Raw genomic sequence first — 19,045 nt, forward strand, 5'->3', positions numbered from 1 at the left:
AGCAAACAGCGGGCACTCAAGCAAAAGCAGGCCATAGCCTGAAGAAACCATGTCCAGGGAGTAAACTGGAGAGGTGTCCAAGGGCAGGCTTGAGTCAGGGCTGGCAGCAATCCAAAGGCAGTGGCAAGCAAGGTAGAGGTCTGATCACAGAGAAGGTCAAAAGCGTAGTCGGACAAAGCAGAGGTCTGGGTCTGGAGATGATCAATGGCAAAGTCAAAGTCCGTGTAATTAATCTGAAGCATAAAACAGGGTAGGAATGAAGAGAAAGGAACCAGGAACAACGAGGAACAGGAACTCAGGGATGAGATGAATCTCTAGGAGGCAATGAGTATTCAACAGCAAGGAGACCTGTTGCAAAGGCAATGCTAGGGAGTGAAGCCTGAGCTTAAATACTGTAGTTAGGTTGATGTCATCTGGGGCCACAGCTAGGTTCCCGCCACCGTCCCTACTTAAGAATCAATGGTGCGCTCGTGCCTAGCGAGGGGCGTGGTGCCAGTAGCAGCGTCTCTCCGTGGGCCATGTGGAGAGGCCCGACGAGAAGTGGAAGCAGGACTGGGAATGCCGGGGACTGTGGCAGAGCCGGAGGCACCAGGGGAAGCCCGAGGACGGAACTGAAGGCCCATCGCCGCCAGTGAGGAGGAACCAGAGGCTGGAGTCACTGCAGAAAGGTGAGGGGACTGAGCAGTGGGTGGCACACGTAACATGTGTTCTGTGATCAACTGATGACTTCCTTCTAAAACTTCCATCATTTTTGGAAGTCAAATTAACTAGAACTAGAAAAAGCATCTTTCTGTACATTAGTTCATTACCTTAGAAACAGATGGCCAAAGAGGACTGGCTTTTGAGAGATCCCTTATTGTTTAGCATATCCCTCAACACCTGGCTTTATATTAACTTGGTCTTTGTTGAATGTTCTCTATGGAAGTAATTTTCAAACTATTTTATGCGTATAAATGGATTTTACATGTGTAAATGGGCTTTATGCCTGTAACTCCTTTGAAAATTCACATCCATCTGTAGTGCCCAATTTTGAAAAGGTTTTACGTGCATAAATTGGCTTTTGAAAATTGCTCTGATATATGCTATTTTTATGCATGTAACTCTTGAAAATTTACTTGTTTGTGAATGTTTGCTGTTTATTTACATTGACATAATTTTTGTGTTTTATGATTTATATTTTGACTAATATTTTGGTGCTTTGTTATGCTCTTTTATTATATTTTACTTTTAATCTTATATGTGTAGAAAGGTGATTTATAAATAATAAAAGCTGATGATGAGGATGACAAAAGTATTAGAATGGTCCCTTTCCCTCTATCTCACCATCCCCTACACCTTTCCCCACCCCCCCCCCCCCCTCCCCCTGATTGTAAATTTTGCCTTTCACAGCAATCTGATTCTAATTACTATACCACATTATACCATGCTACACTATATAGACTTTTCAGGCCTTGATTTTTCAATAGCCTCTTTATCCCTCAATAATACTTATTACTAGATATTATTCCCTGTATATTTTTCCTGCCCTTATGTTCATATTCCCTGATCCTTTTGTTTATCTTAGTTTCATGCTTTTGTTATAATATAAGCAGTTATTTATTACCAATGTTCTTCCTGACAACCCTCCCCTTCCTTTACCCTATTTTAAGCTATTATTAATCCAGTTCAGAGTTTTTTGTAAAGCCTGTTTGCTAAATTTACGATTATATGGAAACCAATATGATGTTCCTCTACTAATGTCGGTATATAAAAATTTTCAAATAAATAATATATTTGTGACATTGTATTATTTTAGTGGGTATCCAATTGTATAAAGCAATAAGGGACCAAGGCAAGCGTTGATCACAAATCTTTACTGAATAAAGTCAAGCTGACTGAACCTAGGGAGATGCAACATGGCGGCATAGTGAAGCTGTGCAGCTTTTGTTGTTCCAGCTGTTTTTTTCCTTACCTGTTTTCCTGCTGAGATGCCTTCTAAGCACAAGGGGCAGATGAGGGTCTTCCCTCCAGACCCTTTTCCTCCATCTGGATGACATAGTCACTCACTTCATGACTTTGCCAGTGGCAGTGGGAGCAGAGGATCTTGAGGTGTGGTGTGGTGAGGGAGAGCCACGATCACCTGCAGAAGAGGCGTTCCTTAGCCCAGATCTTCTCCCACCTCCAGCGCATCGAGACTCCAAGGAGAGTTCTCACGCGCTGATTGCACTCACAGTGGAGTGGTGGTGATTTCACCAAACTGGCCACCAGAGCCATACCGGTGATGAGATTATCGAGTCTGGGGCCAGTATTGGGACCTTCCCTGTCTTGTTTATCTAAGGAAGCTGTGGTCGCTGAAGGCGGTGAGTCCTTTGCTGTTCCACCTCGTCCTGAGGCAGTGATTCTTGAGGCTTTGTGGGACTTGGTAGTTGGCTTTGGGAATTCCCTAAAGTTGCTTAATTCAAAGATGGACATTTTCTCTTCAAAATGCCATCAAAAGGTGTTAGATTTGCAAAAGCAAATTAAATTCTACCATTTCTAAAGTTGAAGTCAGGATTAAAACTATCCAGGAGTTTAATGTTGCCACTGTGAAAGACCATATTGCACTTTCTAGGCATATCGAATTCTTAGAAAATAATATGAAACATCTCAATTTGCATTTTCTGAATTTCCCCAGAGTTGTTGGGGTAATTCCTTTTTTAATGTTGAAGAGGTTTTTTCATGAAGTTTTAGGTTTCATGCCTGAAAATATGCCATTGTAAATTTAAGTTATTTTCTTTCTAAAAGAAAGAGACTCCTGGGTTGATTGTAAATGCTAAATTTCAGGATAATTTGTCTAATTTTCTTGAAAACTCCACATTGGAGAAGTTAGAGAGGAGTACCTTGTTAGTTTCTTTTATCTCAACTTTGGATTTAAATAGTGTAATTTTAGGAAGTTTCCTGCTTTGTTTCATGATCAGTCGGTGAGGATTTTTCCAGATCTTGCTTAAGCAAGAGGAAAGGTTTTCTATCTTTTCAGCAGGAAATTATTTGCTTTGGGTTTTCTTTTGTACTCCGTTACCCATGTAAATGTGTCATTAAAAGAGGTGATGTTTTATTTTCTTCCTGCCTGAACACTTGCAATCCTTTATAGAGGCTGAAGGCCACTTACTACATCCCCTGTACACTTAGAGGTAGATCTTCAAAACATACGCACGCACATACTTTTGTTCGCGCCACTGGCGCGTAGCCGCATGCGTATCTTATAAAATCCGGGGTCAGCGCGCGCAAGGCTGCGCAAAATCGGCAGCCTGCGCGCGCCGAGCCGCGCAGCCTGCCTCCATTCCCTCCGCGTCCCCCCCACCTTCCCCTATCTACCCCACCGCCCAGCCCTACCTAAATCCCCCCTCCACATCTTTGTTGGGCAAGTTATGCCTGCTTCAAGCAGGCGTAACCTGCGCGCGTCGCCCCGGCATCCCCCGGCACAGGCCGCAGTGCTGGGGGACTCAGGACCACCCTCCTGGTCCACCCCTGAACCGTCACCACGCCCCTGGACCCGCTCTGGACCCACCCTGGACACGCCCCTCCCGCCCCTTTTACGAAGCCCTGGGACTTATGCGCGTCCCGGGGCTTTGCGCGCGCCGGCGGCCTATTCAAAATAGGCGCGCCGGCGCGCGAGTGCCCTGTGTGCGTAAATCCAGGAGGATTTATGCGTGCAGGGGTTTTAAAATCTACCCCAAAGTATCTTAGAGCTATTAGTATTAGGGATGTGCATTCGTTTGTGACGAAATAGGAAACAGAGATGATATTTCGTATTTCGTCGCATTTCAGCAAAAACCCATGAAATTTCCTGTGGTTTTCTTATTGTTTTTGGAGAGGGGAGAAAGTGCACATTAAAAAAACAAAAACAACCCCCCCCCCCAAAAAAAAAAAACCCAAACCCACCCCAACCCTTCAAATGTAATTAATTGCAACCCCCCCCCCCCCCAAGACTTACCGAAAGTCCCTGGTGGTCCTCTCGGGCAGTCGGCTGCCACTAATCAAAATGGGGCCATCGGGACCCCGCTGGACCACCAGGGACTTTCGGTAAGTCTTGGGGAGTTGCAATTAATTAAATTTGAAGGGTTGGGGGTTTTTGGGGGTTTTTTTTTTTTTTTAATCTGAAGGGTTGGGGGTGGGGCAGATGAAAAAATTGGCCCGAACCGCGGGAAAATGAAATTTCCTGCGGCATGCCAATAACGAAGGCTGAACCAAAAGGTTCGGCCAAATCACATCTCTAATTAGTATCATACCACTGGTTATTGCTATGTTATTGCCATTTCTTTGATTATGGTTACCTTCCGTATACTCCCTTTTGTTATTTCCTTCCTCTTTGCTGGTATTTACTGCTTTGATGTGGATAACTATTTATTTAAAAACTTTTCTATACCGTCGCTAAGTTATATACCATCGCAACGGTTTACAAATAGGCACATAGACTAAGGTATGTAATGTAGGTTATCGTACATTCTAACAGGTGCCAATAAAGTTCGGTTACATTTTCATAAATAAAATCAATATTTGAGCAAGGTTGGTCTAGTCCAGGTATATTATTGAGTTACTATCTCTTTGAGATATTACTTCTTAAATGTAGATTGAATAAAATCATTCTCATCTGCGTTTCCGTGTACTTTCATTCTCTACCCTCCAGACTCTTTAGTGAAGGCTTTTTTAAAGAGCCATGTTTTTAAATTTTTCTTAAAAGTTTTGAGATAATTCTGTAATCTGAGTTCAGGGGGCATCGTGTTCCATAGTATGGGCCCAGCCAATGATAAAGCCCTTTCTCTCACTTGGCTTAATTTTGCTGACTTTACTGAAGGGATTGTTAGTAGTGCTTTGTTTGCTGAGCGGAGGTTTCTTTGTGGAACGTGTACTCGTAAGGCTGTGTTTAGCCAGTCTGCTTCTTTATCATATATTAGTTTGTGTATGGTACATAAAGCCTTGAATTTTATCATGTATTCGATGGGCAACCAATGTAAGTCTGCTAGAGTTTCAGTTATATGGTCTCTCCTCTTTTTTCCCGTCAGTATTCTGGCTGCAGTATTTTGAAGTATCTGGAGTGGTCTTATTGATGTGCTTAGGAGTCCTAGTAAGAGTGCATTGCAGTAGTCAGTGCTGGAAAAGATAAGTGTTTTTAATACTGTTCTGAAGTGGGCAGGTGTGAGTAATGGTTTAAATCTGAGGATCATAAGTTTTGCATAGCCTTCTCTTACTTTTATAGATATATGTTGCTTCAGGTTGATTTCTGGGTCCATTATTACTCCCAGATTCCTTACTTTTTCGGCTAGCTCAATTGTCTGGTTATTTCTTAGAGTTATCAGTGTTTGAATGATTTCTGTATGTTTTCTCTCAAGGTGAAGGAATTCAGTTTTGTCAATGTTGGTAACCAGTTCCATTTGGTTTAGTAGTTGTTTAATTATGTCTAGGTACATGTTAGCTAGACAATGTTTTTTTCAATTGTGTCGTCTATTGGTAGAATTAATTAAATGTCGTCTGCGTAAATGTAGTGTATTATCCCTAGGCCTGCCAGCAGATGACATAAGGGTAGCATATATATGTTAAAGAGGGTAGCAGACAGCGCTGAACCCTGGGGTACTCCTGTTTCAAGTTTAAATTTTTTTGATAATGTGTCTTTTATCTGGACTTGAAAGAACCTATTGTTTAGGTAGGATCTGAACCAGTTTATTGTTTTGTCACTTAATCCAATTTCTTCAAGTCTTTTTAGTAGTATTTTGTGGTTTACTGTATCATAGGCTGCAGATAAGTCGAGCATTATAAGAATGTAATGTTTACTGTTATCAAAACCTCTTAGTATGTTGTCTGTTAGAGAGAGAAGTAATGTCTCGGTGCTGTAGTGTTTTCGGAAGCCGTGTTGTGAGGGGTACAGTATGCTATTGTCGTCTAGTTGTTCGGCTAGCTGTTTCTGTACTGTTTTCTCAATTAATTTAGCTAATAAAGGGCGGTTTGAGACTGGGCGGTAGTTATTGAGGATTAGTGGGTCACTGTTTTTCTTTTTGCTGATTGGTTTTATGATTGCCCCTTTCAGTTTATCTGGCATTAATCCTTCAGTTAGGAATAGGTTTATGATATTAGATAGTGTTGGGGATACTACATTGGTAAGCTTTTTTTTTTATCTCAGTTGTTGGTATTGTATCAATTTTGTGTGGAGCAGGGTTTATATTTTTTTTTTATCATTGATTCAACTTCTTGTTCTGATATTTCTATAAATGAGGACCATAGGTTAACATCTCATTTTTGCATTACGATTGCTTGTTTGCTGTTTTTTGGGAGTTTGTTTCTTAGGTTTAATATTTTGTCACTAAAAAATGTGGCTAATTCATTGCATTTTGATTCAGGAAGACTTTGAGGTGATTCTTGTTTGTCATTTGTGAGATTCATTACTATGGAGAATAGGGTTCTTGGGTTATTGGCAAACTTTTCTATTTTATTGGAATAGTATTCTTTTTTAGTATTAAGGATCAGTTGTTTGTAGAAAGCTAGATGTTTCCTGAATTTGGTTAGGTTTTCAGTTGTCTTGTGTTTTCTCCAGTTTTTTCAAATTTTCTGAGCTTTCTTTTTGCATCTTTTATTTTTGCATTATGCCAGTGGTTATTTTGTTTTGTTTCTTTTATAGTTATTGTTTTGGTGGGGTTTATTTCATCGGCTATCTTTTTAACTGAGTCTAACCAAAGTTCCATAGCTAAGTTACAATCATTGAGAGTTATGTCTTTTAGTTCTTCTTCTAATTTGTCCTTTAGTTCATCATTGTTATAGGGTGGTCGATATTTAAATTCTATGGGATTATGAGTTTGTATGGTCTGAGGATTGAGAATATTCATATTGGACTGAATAAGGAGGTGGTCAGACCAAAGAATTTGTGTGTAGCTTGTAGCTAAGTGTTCTAAATAGTTGCTATTTATTAATGTTAGATCAAGTGAGTGTCCGGCTCTGTGTGTTGGTTTATCGGTTATTAGTGAAAACCCTAGTGCGTCATGGCATCCATTCGTGTCTGGCATGTGTTAGAAAGGGGTTGGATGTCCATGTGTAGATTAAAGTCACCTAACACTATGGTGTCGTCACCTGTCTCCCCTGTGTTCCAACACAGCCAATGCTTCATAGGTTAATTCCCCTCTGCAGAACTCTATGTAGCGTCACCACTTCAGAACTCAGTCACTGCTTGAGCTGGTGCTTTTAATCCTGCAGAGAGCTCAACAACCAGGAGTAAGTACCTTGCTTCCCCGCCACTTGTCTGTCCCTGACAGGTCCTTCTGAAATTAGGCCTGACCTTTTCTATACCAGCCAAGCTGTAGTCCATAAAGCAAGCCTCCAAGTGATCAGTCCATGGCTTCTAACTCCAGGTTTAAACCTTGCTTCTCTAGGCACAGTTCAAGGTTCAGACAACGAATCAAGTGCCTATGAGCTTGGTTTGAGGGAAACCAAGCCCTTACTGCCACCACCCACTGTAGCTTGTAGAGGGACACTTAAATATTGCACCTTGCCCAACTACAGCTACATCCACCCACTGGCAGTTTCCTCTTTAGATTCTAACCGGTTTAGCAATCCAGGTCTCCTTGAGGGGGTTTCCAGCAGTCCTCTCCCACCTCCATCAGTATAGGCCCTGGTTCTAGAGTCTCCAACATGTCTCTCTCTGCCTTTAGGACTCTTTCTTCCTGTTCCTGTCCAGCCTCCTCACCAGGTCACCTCCCCAGCTCCTCCCAGTTCACCTGGGTGTCCCTGCCCTCTTGCTGAGGTGCAAGCTGTGCAGTTCCTCCCTCTCTGTTCATCAGTCCTCATCCTCCCCCAGTGTCTCTCAGAGAAAGATCTCGTCCCCTAACCTGGGTTTTGAGAATTCTATCCAGGTTTCCTGCCTCAGCCTCCCGTGGGGTATATAATAGGGATGTGAATCGTTTTAGGACGATTAAAATTATCGTCCGATAATTTTAATATCGTCTTAAAACCGTTATGGAACCCAATACAATACAGATTCTAACGATTTATCGTTATAAATCGTTAGAATCGTGAGCCGGCACACTAAAACATCCTAAAACCCACCCCCGACCCTTTAAATTAAATCCCCCACCCTCCCGAACCCCCCCCCAAATAACTTAAATAACCTGCGGGTCCAGCGGCGGTCCGGAACGGCAGCGGTCCGGAACGGGCTCCTGCTCCTGAATCTTGTCGTCTTCAGCCGGCGCCATTTTCCAAAATGGCGCCGAAAAATGGCGGCGGCCATAGACGAAAAAGATTGGACGGCAGGAGGTCCTTCCGGACCCCCGCTGGACTTTTGGCAAGTCTCGTGGGGGTCAGGAGGCCCCCCACAAGCTGGCCAAAAGTTCCTGGAGGTCCAGCGGGGGTCAGGGAGCGATTTCCCGCCGCGAATCGTTTTCGTACGGAAAATGGCGCCGGCAGGAGATCGACTGCAGGAGGTCGTTCAGCGAGGGTTCCGGCGCCTCGCTGAACGACCTCCTGCAGTCGATCTCCTGCCGGCGCCATTTTCCGTACGAAAACGATTCGCGGCGGGAAATCGCTCCCTGACCCCCGCTGGACCTCCAGGAACTTTTGGCCAGCTTGTGGGGGGCCTCCTGACCCCCACGAGACTTGCCAAAAGTCCAGCGGGGGTCCGGAAGGACCTCCTGCCGTCCAATCTTTTTCGTCTATGGCCGCCGCCATTTTTCGGCGCCATTTTGGAAAATGGCGCCGGCTGAAGACGACAAGATTGAGGAGCAGGAGCCCGTTCCGGACCGCCGCTGGACCCGCAGGTTATTTAAGTTATTTGGGGGGGGGTTCGGGAGGGTGGGGGATTTAATTTAAAGGGTCGGGGGTGGGTTTTAGGGGGTTTTAGTGTGCCGGTTTTTTCGATTTTTCGATTTTTAACGATGTTCCGGCGAGGGATGGGGTTCGGGAGGGTGGGGGATTTAATTTAAAGGGTCGGGGGTGGGTTTTAGGGGGTTTTAATGTGCCGGTTTTTCGATTTTTTCGATTTTTAACGATTTTTAACGATTTTTCACGATATTTTACCCCCCCAAACGGCAACAATACGATTCCCTCCCCCTCCCAGCCGAAATCGATCGTTAAGACGATCGAGGACACGATTCACATCCCTAGTATATAATAACCATCATAATTTTTAATTGTATTTTTCTTTATATTTTGATTTCTATTGTAGAAATCCATGTGTTTCTGTAACAAGCAATTAAACTTTGTAATTTAAAATTTTATAAATAAAGAATTTTAAAAAGTCGAGTTGACTGACCAATCTTTACTGAAAAAAGCTGCAAGCTGTCCATCTCAGACATGGATATACTGTATATAATTTTATAATGGGCAGTGCTTCCAAAATGCAGTGATACCTGGTTTCCAGAGAAGGAGACACTACTAAATGCAAATTTTAATTACTAATAATGGGGGCAATTTTCAGATAGCTCATACAGTTGCAAAGTATACAGGTATGTTGGCTGCACATACTTTGCAGCAAATTTTTAAGAGAGAAACTAGCCAGGTAGCTAATATAAAAAATGCATACAGGAAGAAGAGTATTCAAAGGTATTTTGACAACTAAATAGGAAAAATCCTTTCAGTGGGTAAACTTAACATGCATTGTTCACAGCACATGCACTTTCACCTACCCAAAAAACGAGGCAGAGACAGGAAAGAGTGAAGTTGGGAAGACAGGGCCTTCATTTTGAAAATGTCTTTGGAAGTTGCCTTCCGCATGTCGTTTATTAAATGTATCTTATTATGGAGAGAAGAAAAATCTGTCTTGAGAGGTTGGTAAGGGTTAATGGTTTTCTGCATTGAATATATGGACCATCCAATATGGGATGGTCCTAGACCTTTTTATTGTTAAGCGATTCACAAATGTAAATAAATGTAAATATACAACTATAAATGGGAATACTTGTATCTACATAGCAAGCTCCTGCCTTTGTGCACCCTAGAATGAGATGAGGGAAATACTATCGTAGACTCCCTTGTGAAGATTGTAGTACGCTAAAATCCTTGAAGAGGGAATATTTGTCCACTATTCTACTGAAAGGTACAGTTCTTAGTGAGGAAAATGTTCTTGCTGTAATATTCCCAGTTGCAATAATGGTTTTAAAAAGTACCTGATAGTTTTAACAGGTGAGTCATTAACAGCTAGTATATAGCCCAGAACCAATTTTTTTTTCCAATGTTTTAAGCATGTCTCAGGCTTCCTGCACTTACAACAGTGACTAACAATCTCCCTCCCACAGAAAAATCTGCAGGAAAATATGTGTATGTCTGTATGTGAAGGAGAGGGGAGAAAAGCATAGGAAGAACTAATATTCACTATAGTACACAAACTACTTACATGGAGATGATTGCACTGTAGGACTGGTACTAAACCCATCATTCCATTCTCTGACTCAGTTGCCTTATTATTGATTTCTCCATGATTGATAAACTGAAGGTTTGACCATATATTAATAAAGAATAGCAATATTGAAGCCTCTAGAGTTAAATGAAATGGGCAAGAAGGTGAAATATTCTTCTAATGATATATGTTTGCATGTTTTATATGTTATTGAATTTTGAGTGTTTACTGTGATCCACACTGATCAATATGTTTGGATGTTGCAGAGCAGAAGTGCAACACAAAGACAAATAAATAATCAGGAGTTACTAAATGAAGAGAGAGTTCAGAGATTTGAAAATATCATCTTTTAAAGTCCATCTTTCTAAGGAAACTAGGATGATTTGAAATACTATACTTTATTATTATTAGCGGATGATTATGAAGCAAAGCTAGATTTGGCCATTAGTTCTAAGATGTGATAGGGCCTGCTTGAGACAGAGGAAATAGGACTAGTAACCTTCCTTTAAAAGAAAAGCTTACAGGACAGGAAATCCTTCTAGTGGATGGCATGTCACTAAAATAAAAGAACAATATTTTGAAGTACAGCATGGCACCTTGCAAAGAAATGCACCCTTTTCCAATTGTACATAAAGGGGCCTATGCACTAACGTTTCCCTGTATGTACCCAGATCAGTCCAGACTCCTGGGTTTTGCTTCCCTTCCAGCAGATGGAGACAAAGATTTACTGACACTGGCATATAACTTAGTGTGCCACCTGTAGTCCCTCAGTATTTCTCTGTTACCAGCAGATGGTGGATATGCAAAACCAGCAGTCTGGACTTAGGTTTAAAAAAAAAAAAAAAAGAGTTTGTGATTCTTTCCAGGAGGTTGGCAATCCTTGGTGGGGCTATCCCTCCTGGTCTTGAGATGGACGAGCAGGGGGTTGGGGACCCTTAGCTTGCTCGGTCCTTAGTCACAGGGGGTTGAAAGCTTGTGGATCCAGCTTCCTCTGCCCCAGGAGGATGAAACGAGCTGCTGCCAGTTTTCAGAATAGGGAAGTGTGCCTCTTGTATTTCTTTTTCCTTGTTAAAGTTAAAAAAAAAAAAGAAGAGAGAAGAAAGGCTTTCCAGAGACTGAGAGGTGCTGCTTCTTGTCGTTAGCATGCTGCTCACACTGAGCAGTGCTCAGCATTAGGAGGCTCTGCCCTGTGCTCCTTTCCTCCAGTGTTGGTATCCCGCAGGCAGCCATTTTTGAAGCATGCCATGTGGCTCGAAATGTGCTGGCTGTAGAGATTTGTGCATGAGACTTGCATAAAACAGTCACTGCTCCCGCTGTCTCCTGGAGGGAGAGGGCATTTTGGGCTTGACAGCGAGGGGTCCGAGCGGCAACGCGAGTCATGAGGACTTGTGCAGATACCATGGGAAGCCTCGGACCCATTTCTAGTCAGCGCGGGAACAATGGCCATCTTAGCCACATTTGTGGAGCTGCTATTGAAGCTGCAGGGGAGAGGGGGATTTCCATGCTTCACTGTTTCCAGTGAATTTGAGCCTCGTGCAGGTCTGGGAGGGGGCCAGGTATGGGTGGTAGATGACCTCCTGGGAGAGGACTCAGATAGTTCAGCCTCTTTTTCTGATGGATTTTCTGCTTTTATTGTGCAAGGCTTATCTGGCCTGGAGATCCACAGGGCGGCAGGGGCCCAAGCAGGAAGCTTCTTCTAGGTCTCGGCTCAGGAAGAGATCTAGTACCACAGGGAGGCCAGGGGCTACCAGGGTTTGGCTGTCCCTTGGGGAGCCCACGTCGTGTGCTGTGAGGGATGATCTTTCAGAGGATTCCGATATTGGCATTCTGGCGGGTTCTGGTCCTCCTCAGACAGATACTTCCCTGGGAGAGCAGGATTCCAAAAAGGGGCAGGGGGAAGGTCGGCCTGTGGATGGCGATGATCTTTGAGATGTCAGTGCTTGGCATTCGGGCTGCGGTATGCAGCAGTTTCATGCTTTGAGCGAGGCTGTATTGGGTACAACAGTTGCAGTCTGACAGGTCGATGTCCTCTCAGGAGGTGAAACAAGCTGAATAGCTGGAAGCTGTGGTAGCCTATGACGCGGTTGCACTGTATGACCTCATCAAGTTGTCCTCTAGACTATGATGTTGGCGGTCTCTGCAAGGAGACTGCTGTAGTTAAGGTACTGCTTGGCTGATGTTTCATTCAAGTCTCAACTAGGAGCACTGTCTTTCAAGGGGAAGCTGCTTTTTAATGAACATTTGGAGGACCTGATAAAACATCTCAGGGACAATAAGATTCACAAGTTTCTTAAAGATAAGCCTAGAGGGGCGAGGAAGTCCTCTTCTGGGTGTGTTTGCTTCCGAGGGAACAGGCTTTTTCATCAAGGAAGGTCCTCAGCAGGTGTTCAGAGACAGGCCTCAGGAGGCAGCAGTCCTGGAACCAGTCCTCTCATGGGTGAAAGCCCAACAGGGATGACTCCAGCCAGGATGGCTCTGGAGTCAAGTCAGCACAATGAAGCAAGGCCAGTCCACTCCTCCATCCTGCTTATAGGGGATCGGTTGACTATTTAACAAGGAGTGGACTACAATCAGTATGGACCAGTGGGTCTTATGCATGATAAGACAAGGTTATGCTTTAGTATTTGCTCATCCACTTCAAGATCTGTTCATGGTCTCCCCTTGTACCTCTGTGGAAAAGAAGAGTCATTCAGCAGACTCTGGACCAGCTATGGAGCCTAGGACCCATTGTCCTAGTACCTGTGGAGGAGCACGGGAAAGAATTCCCGTGCTCCAAAGCAGGAAGGGACTTTTCGTCCCATTCTGGATTTAAAGAAAGTAAACGAGGCTCCTCTTTTTCGCATGGAGACTCTCCGCTTCATCATTGCGGCAGTCTGCAAGGGGGAGTTCTTTGGCATCCCTGAATATGTCCGAGGCCTACTTGCACATAGGCATCTGGCCAAAACAGAGGTTCAACATCCTCGGCATGCATTTTCAATTTTGCACCCTGCTGTTCAGGCTGGCAATGGCCCCAAGGACTTTCACCAAGGTGATGGTGGCGGTAGCAACCCTTAGGAAGAAGGGAACGCTAGTTCATCCGTATCTAGACGACTGGCTTAGTCGGGCGAAGTCGGAGACCCAATGCAGGAAAGCGATGGATCTGGTGCTGCAGTGCTTGCAGTCCCTTGGCTGGATAGTGAATTGGACCAAGAGTCATCTCATCTTGTCTCAGGAGTTGGAGTTCCTGGAGTGCACTTCAATACCAAACTAGGGAAGGTTTTACTGATGGAGGAGCACAGAGTCAAGTTGCAGTCGCAAGTGCACAGATGTTTAGGGAGTTCTTTGTTCCATGGCATCCACATTCAAGCTTGTGCCTTGGGTGTTTGCACATATGAGACCTCTGCAGGCAGCGCTGCTTTCCTGGTGGGATCTGTTGTCAGAGCAATTTCAGCTTCCTCTGTCACTTACGCAAGTAGCCAGGTCCAATCTTTCATGGTGGCTTGGTCGGCACCAGTTGTGTCAATGGGTGGACTTGGAAATCCCAGAGTGATGGTGGTCACCACAGATGCCAGTCTCTCTGGTTGGGGAGTGGTCTGTCAAGATCAGTCAGTGCAAGGCCAGTGGTTGGCGGAGGAGGCGTCATGGTCTATCAATCACCTAGAGATGAGAGCAGTACGTTTGGTGCGGAGGGCTTTTCTCCGCCTCGTGCTTGGCTATCTGGTCAGAATCTTGCCCAACAATGAGACAACAGTGGCTTATATCAACCAGAAGGGTGGTACCAAGAGTCGGGCAGTGGCTCAGAAAGCTCTGGAGCTGATCCACTGGGCAGAGCAACATCTGGCATTGTAAGTGGTTTCTCACATAGCCAGGGCCAACAATGTGCAGGCGGATTTCCTCAGCCATCAGAAACTGGATCCCAGGGAATGAGAGCTGTCGGAGAAGGCAATGGCTCTCATTAGTGCCAGACGGGGCAAATCCCGCATGGACTTAATGGAAACTCAGTGAAATGACAAGGGGGTCCGCTTCTTCAGTTGCAGAAGAGAGCGCAGAGCAGAGGGAGTAGACGCCTTGACTCTTCCTTGGCCGAGGGACGTTCTGCTGTATGTGTTTCCACCGTGGTCACTAGTGGGCAAGATATTATGGAGCATGGATGTCCACCTGGGAGATGTAATTTTGATGGTGCAGGAGTGGCCTCAAAGACCTTGGTTTGCCAATCTGGTCAATCTAGTGATACACAGCCTGTTGAGTCTCTTTCATCTGCCGAACCTTCTGCGTCAAGGTTCCATATTTTCGGATCAGGCAGCTTGCTTCTGTCTTGCAGCTTGGCTTTTGAGAGGAAGCACTTAAGAGACAAAGGTTACTCGGAAGATGTTATTTCTACTCTTGCAAGCTAGGAAGTTCTCCATCTCCTTAGCCTATGTGAGGGTCTGGAAGGTGTTTGAAGATTGGTACACGGAGCAAGGTTTTGTTCCTGTGCAAGCTTCTGTAGAAGATATCCTTACTTTCTTGCAAGGAAGTTTGGTGAAGGGTTTGTCCTTTAATTCCGTTAGAGTTCAAGTGTCAGCCTTGGGTTGTCTCTGGAGCAAGGAGCATGGGACAACTCTGGTTGTGCATCCAGATATGGTGCATTTTCTCTGTGGGGCGAAACATTTGCATCCTTCAATTCAGAAACTGTGTCCCTCCAGGAGCCTTAACTTAGTTCTGAAAGGCATATGTGCAGTGCCATTTGAGCTTCTGAAGCAGGCTACCATAAAGGATCTTACGATGAAGGTCATTTTTTTTGGTGGCGATTTGTTCCACTAGGAGGATTTTGGAGCTTTACGCTTTATCATATAGAGATCCTTTCTTGCAAATTATGGATCCAGGGGTTTCTTTGTGGACAGTCCCAGCCTTTTTGCCAAAAGTGGTGGCTTTTCAGTTGGAGGAGCTCCTGGCTTTTCCAATTTTGGAGGGTTCAGTGTCATGTGAGGGAATTGCGACTTTTGGATGTCTAGCACGCTTTATTGCGATATCTGAAAGTTACAAACAGCTTTCGCTTGCCGGATCACCTTTTTGTGCTGTGGAGTGGTGCAAAACAGGGGCATAAGGTGTCAAAGGCCACTACTGCACACAGGATGAAGGAGGCCATTGACTCGGTGTATATCTGTCAGAGGCATCAGGGCCCGGTGGGCTTAAGGGCTCATTCTACTCTTTCCCAAGTGACCTTCTGGGCCGAATATCAGCTAGCGACACCAAAAGAGATTTGTAGGGTGGCTACTTGGAAGTCTTTACACACTTGTGCCAGACATTATCCTTTTGATGTTCAGGCCCCCAGAAGCCAGGGGTTTTGGGGAAAGTGTGATTCGAGTGGGATTCTCATGGTCCCATCCCAGTTAGGAAAGCTTTGGTACATCAAAGGAGAATTTAGATCTTACCATGCACCCGACAAGTTACCCGTCGTGACCAATATACTATGCATAAACTCCTGACCTCCATTGACAGCTGCTGTATAACAGCTGATGGGAATACCGGTAGTGGCAGCACTGGAAAAGCTCAATGCGGTATGAGTGAGCTCAGCAACATTTGCTCTGAAGCCCTTCTTCCATGAGGGTTTCTCAAAAACTGGTAACGGCTTAAAGGGGATTTATCATGGTAAAGCAAAACAGACTGACCCCTTTGGGTGTAGGGTTGACCGGTCTTGAGCTGGGGTGTTCATGATAGATATAAGGTACTCCCCCATTAAGCCACATAGCTGTGATGCATTACATATAATGCTGTAGACACGCCAGGCTCCAAAGAATGCCTCAAATGCAAGCTGGAAGAGCATAGTCTCAAGCTCACCTATTGCTAATGGGGCAAGACGTGCCAAAGACATAAGTCAGAGGCCTTTGTACATCATGCTAAGGCAAGGGGACCCCCTGTCCCCACAGAGCATTACCCCTTTATATGGCGAAGTACTGCCCCGCGTTGCCCGAATCAAAGAAATCTGAAATGCGAACTTACGACCTTACAAATATGTTTGTATGAGCACTTTCACCTTGCAATTTGATGCCGGCAGCATTAAATCCATTCTGAAGAGTTCTATCTTGCATAGGCCACTGTTCCATAAGAAGCAAACATTGTATTCTTAGGTGCAAATAAAAAGAGTTGGGGAATTATGATTTCCTTAAGTGCCTCACCTGAACATATTGAATTATGTATCAGAAAACTTTCTATGGCTTTCTCAGCACCCCCTGACCACAAAACAAGTTCTGTAACATTTCCCGCTCATGACCAAGCAATGTTAAAATGAATGAACAGAAATGTTCTGTATTAGTTTTCCTCTACTGTACCAGACAGCTACTGCAGCACCAATTTAGGAGGGAACTGATCTGGATACCTAGAAACACTAATTTTCCACCGCCAATAACAACTTTCTGGGCTCAGAATGTCATTTCCTCTTTAACAGTACTGATCCGTGCAGCACTTTTCTCGCTTCAAGAAAACTAGCCACTAGGTGTGAATGAACCATATTCCCGGGCAATCCTGCTATATGGCATGCAATATGTAGGTAATCAAGGACCAGCGTTTAGCAATGAGAAACAGCTTTGCTTTGTTGTAGTTGCGAATGCAGATGCTCTATGAGGGTGCTATTTCCTTCCCCTGATGCACAATTACAAGGTGGAACTAAAAGAAAGGCTGCCGGGTCATATAGCATGCTCCTCCTACCTTATGCAGGGAAAAATATCAAACTGTACCCTGTATCACCAGATGCATTTGAACAACAAACCCTGCACTGCTTGCAGATATAGTACATCTATAAAAGGAACCATGAGCCGGCACACACAAGCCCTCATGCTTCTATCATTGCCACACCGCATCTCATTCACCAGCTGCCGCCTGACCAAGTGCTTCCTTCTGTGATGGCATAAGAGGCACACTTCCTGCCTCTTCCTTGATATGTTTACAGCGCCTTCACTGCGCTGGGGCAGGGATCATCTGGGGAATAAATAGAAGAGCCTCCCACCTGGCTAGATATCCTATACTACTTGACCCTTACATGGGGGGGGGGGGGGTGTAATCCCTATCCTGGTGTCCACATCTTAACTATGGGACATGATGGTTTCCCACCCCTGATCAGCCATCCAAGGTGGCTTGCTCAGATAATAGGGCCTATGTTGCTAAACGGATGCCACTGCTGAACCTGCTTGCCTCTTGCCCTACCCAGACACGGGGGTCAAAACAGGGGCATAAGGTATGGGGAGAATGTGGTGTCATGCTCCTTAGGACCATGAGGGGTAATTCTAAATATTGCTCACCTTCCCCCCCCCACCTCCCCAACTCAGTGGCCCAACTGATTGGTGGCACCGCCCCTACAGACTGATGCAATCAGGCTTTATGCTTCTGTCTCTGGCAGCTGCCCACAGCACTGCAAAGCTGTATCCCTCCTTCTAAAGCTGTAACCTTGCTTCTTACAAATTCCACCCTTGCAATTGGGTAGCACAAGGACCCATGAAAAGCTGGGTCTGAGGGGTAGAGCTGGATGGGCTATAAGCACACTTGCAGCTCCAGTAGCAGAGCCAAGAGCTGAGGTTGAGTCTGAGCAAGCAGAGGCAGAAGGGAGAGATGCTGTGGGCTTGCCAGAGGCATATTGTAGGGGAGGCTTGGGATGCCTGCAGGGTGCCACGGGGGTCGGAGATCTGGAAGTGATGAAACTTGGTTAGATGCCATCAAGTAAGTGGCAATGCCTTAACCATATGCAAGTTGTAAAGGCCACGAGGATCTCATTCATCTTTTTCAAAGGGGGACTCCAAGGGAGTCTCAGAGGGGGACGAATGGGGAATTTATGACTAGGAGAGAAGACAGAAAGGTGGGGGCGGGGGGGGGGCAGCGAGTACCTGAATGCAGCTTACCTTATTCCATGGCCAGCAGGAAAGGGAAGCGAGGGCAAGTCACTTGGTTTTCTCCCTTTATCTCCCTAAGTGCGAATCACCTAGCAACCCCTGCAGTCCCCCAGCCCCTAACCTTACCCTCATCTTGGGTCAAGTGACTGACCCTTGCAGACGGGATTGGAGCCGAAGAGAGGAATGAGCTGAATAAACGGCTCAAGCAAGAAATGGCTAAGTGGAAGCTGGGGTAAAGTTTAGGGCTTTAATATCCCCCAACGGGAAAGGAATTTATTTAAATGTATTTATTTATTTAAATTAAAAATAAAAGGAGTGGGAGTGCTGATTCAGCACTTTTCAGCAACTCAAACTCTCGGCCCACTGGGATGGAGCTGATGCGATTGCCGCATGAAGGAAGAAGAAACAGCGATCACCGTGCAAAGGAGGAAGAAACAGCTCCAGTCGGGGCCGAAGAGGAGGAGGCCGGACCATGGGGAGCCAGCAGGATTTAAAGCACCCGCCAGCCACCCTTCCCCGGCCAAATGGGTGCCCTGGCTTCGGGGCGTGTCCTGATGACATCACCGCTCCTGACGCCGAGCCAATTAGCCAGGCACGACATCATAGGTAGCGCCCACTGCACCCCACAGCACCAGCAATATGATGCTGGCACCATTCCCAGCACCACGCGGAGGAGAAAAAGGTCGGACCCTTCCCTCCTCCAACCGGAGGTAAGCCATTAGTGCGGCGGGGGTGGCCGCCCGGCTATTCGCAGCACACGCACGTCTATGCTGGAGGGGGGCGCCCATTTCCCTGAGCTTTGTGAATTGCTTAATGAACTGTTAGGCAATAATTACTGTGCTGCTATTACACTGTCTTCAAGTCAGCCCCTCCA

General features: G+C 45.2%; 1 long non-coding RNA gene and 1 pseudogene across 1 annotated transcript in view; both read right to left on the reverse strand.

Annotated features, from left to right (window-relative positions):
* LOC115097883 overlaps positions 1-19,045 on the reverse strand; it is a 76,928-nt gene that overhangs the window by 49,199 nt on the left and 8,684 nt on the right. The gene's annotated exons all lie outside the window — the stretch shown is intronic.
* LOC115098393 lies at positions 17,976-18,074 on the reverse strand (annotated as a pseudogene).

This window comes from Rhinatrema bivittatum, chromosome 8, assembly GCF_901001135.1.
Source record: "Rhinatrema bivittatum chromosome 8, aRhiBiv1.1, whole genome shotgun sequence".
NCBI lineage: Eukaryota > Metazoa > Chordata > Amphibia > Gymnophiona > Rhinatrematidae > Rhinatrema > Rhinatrema bivittatum.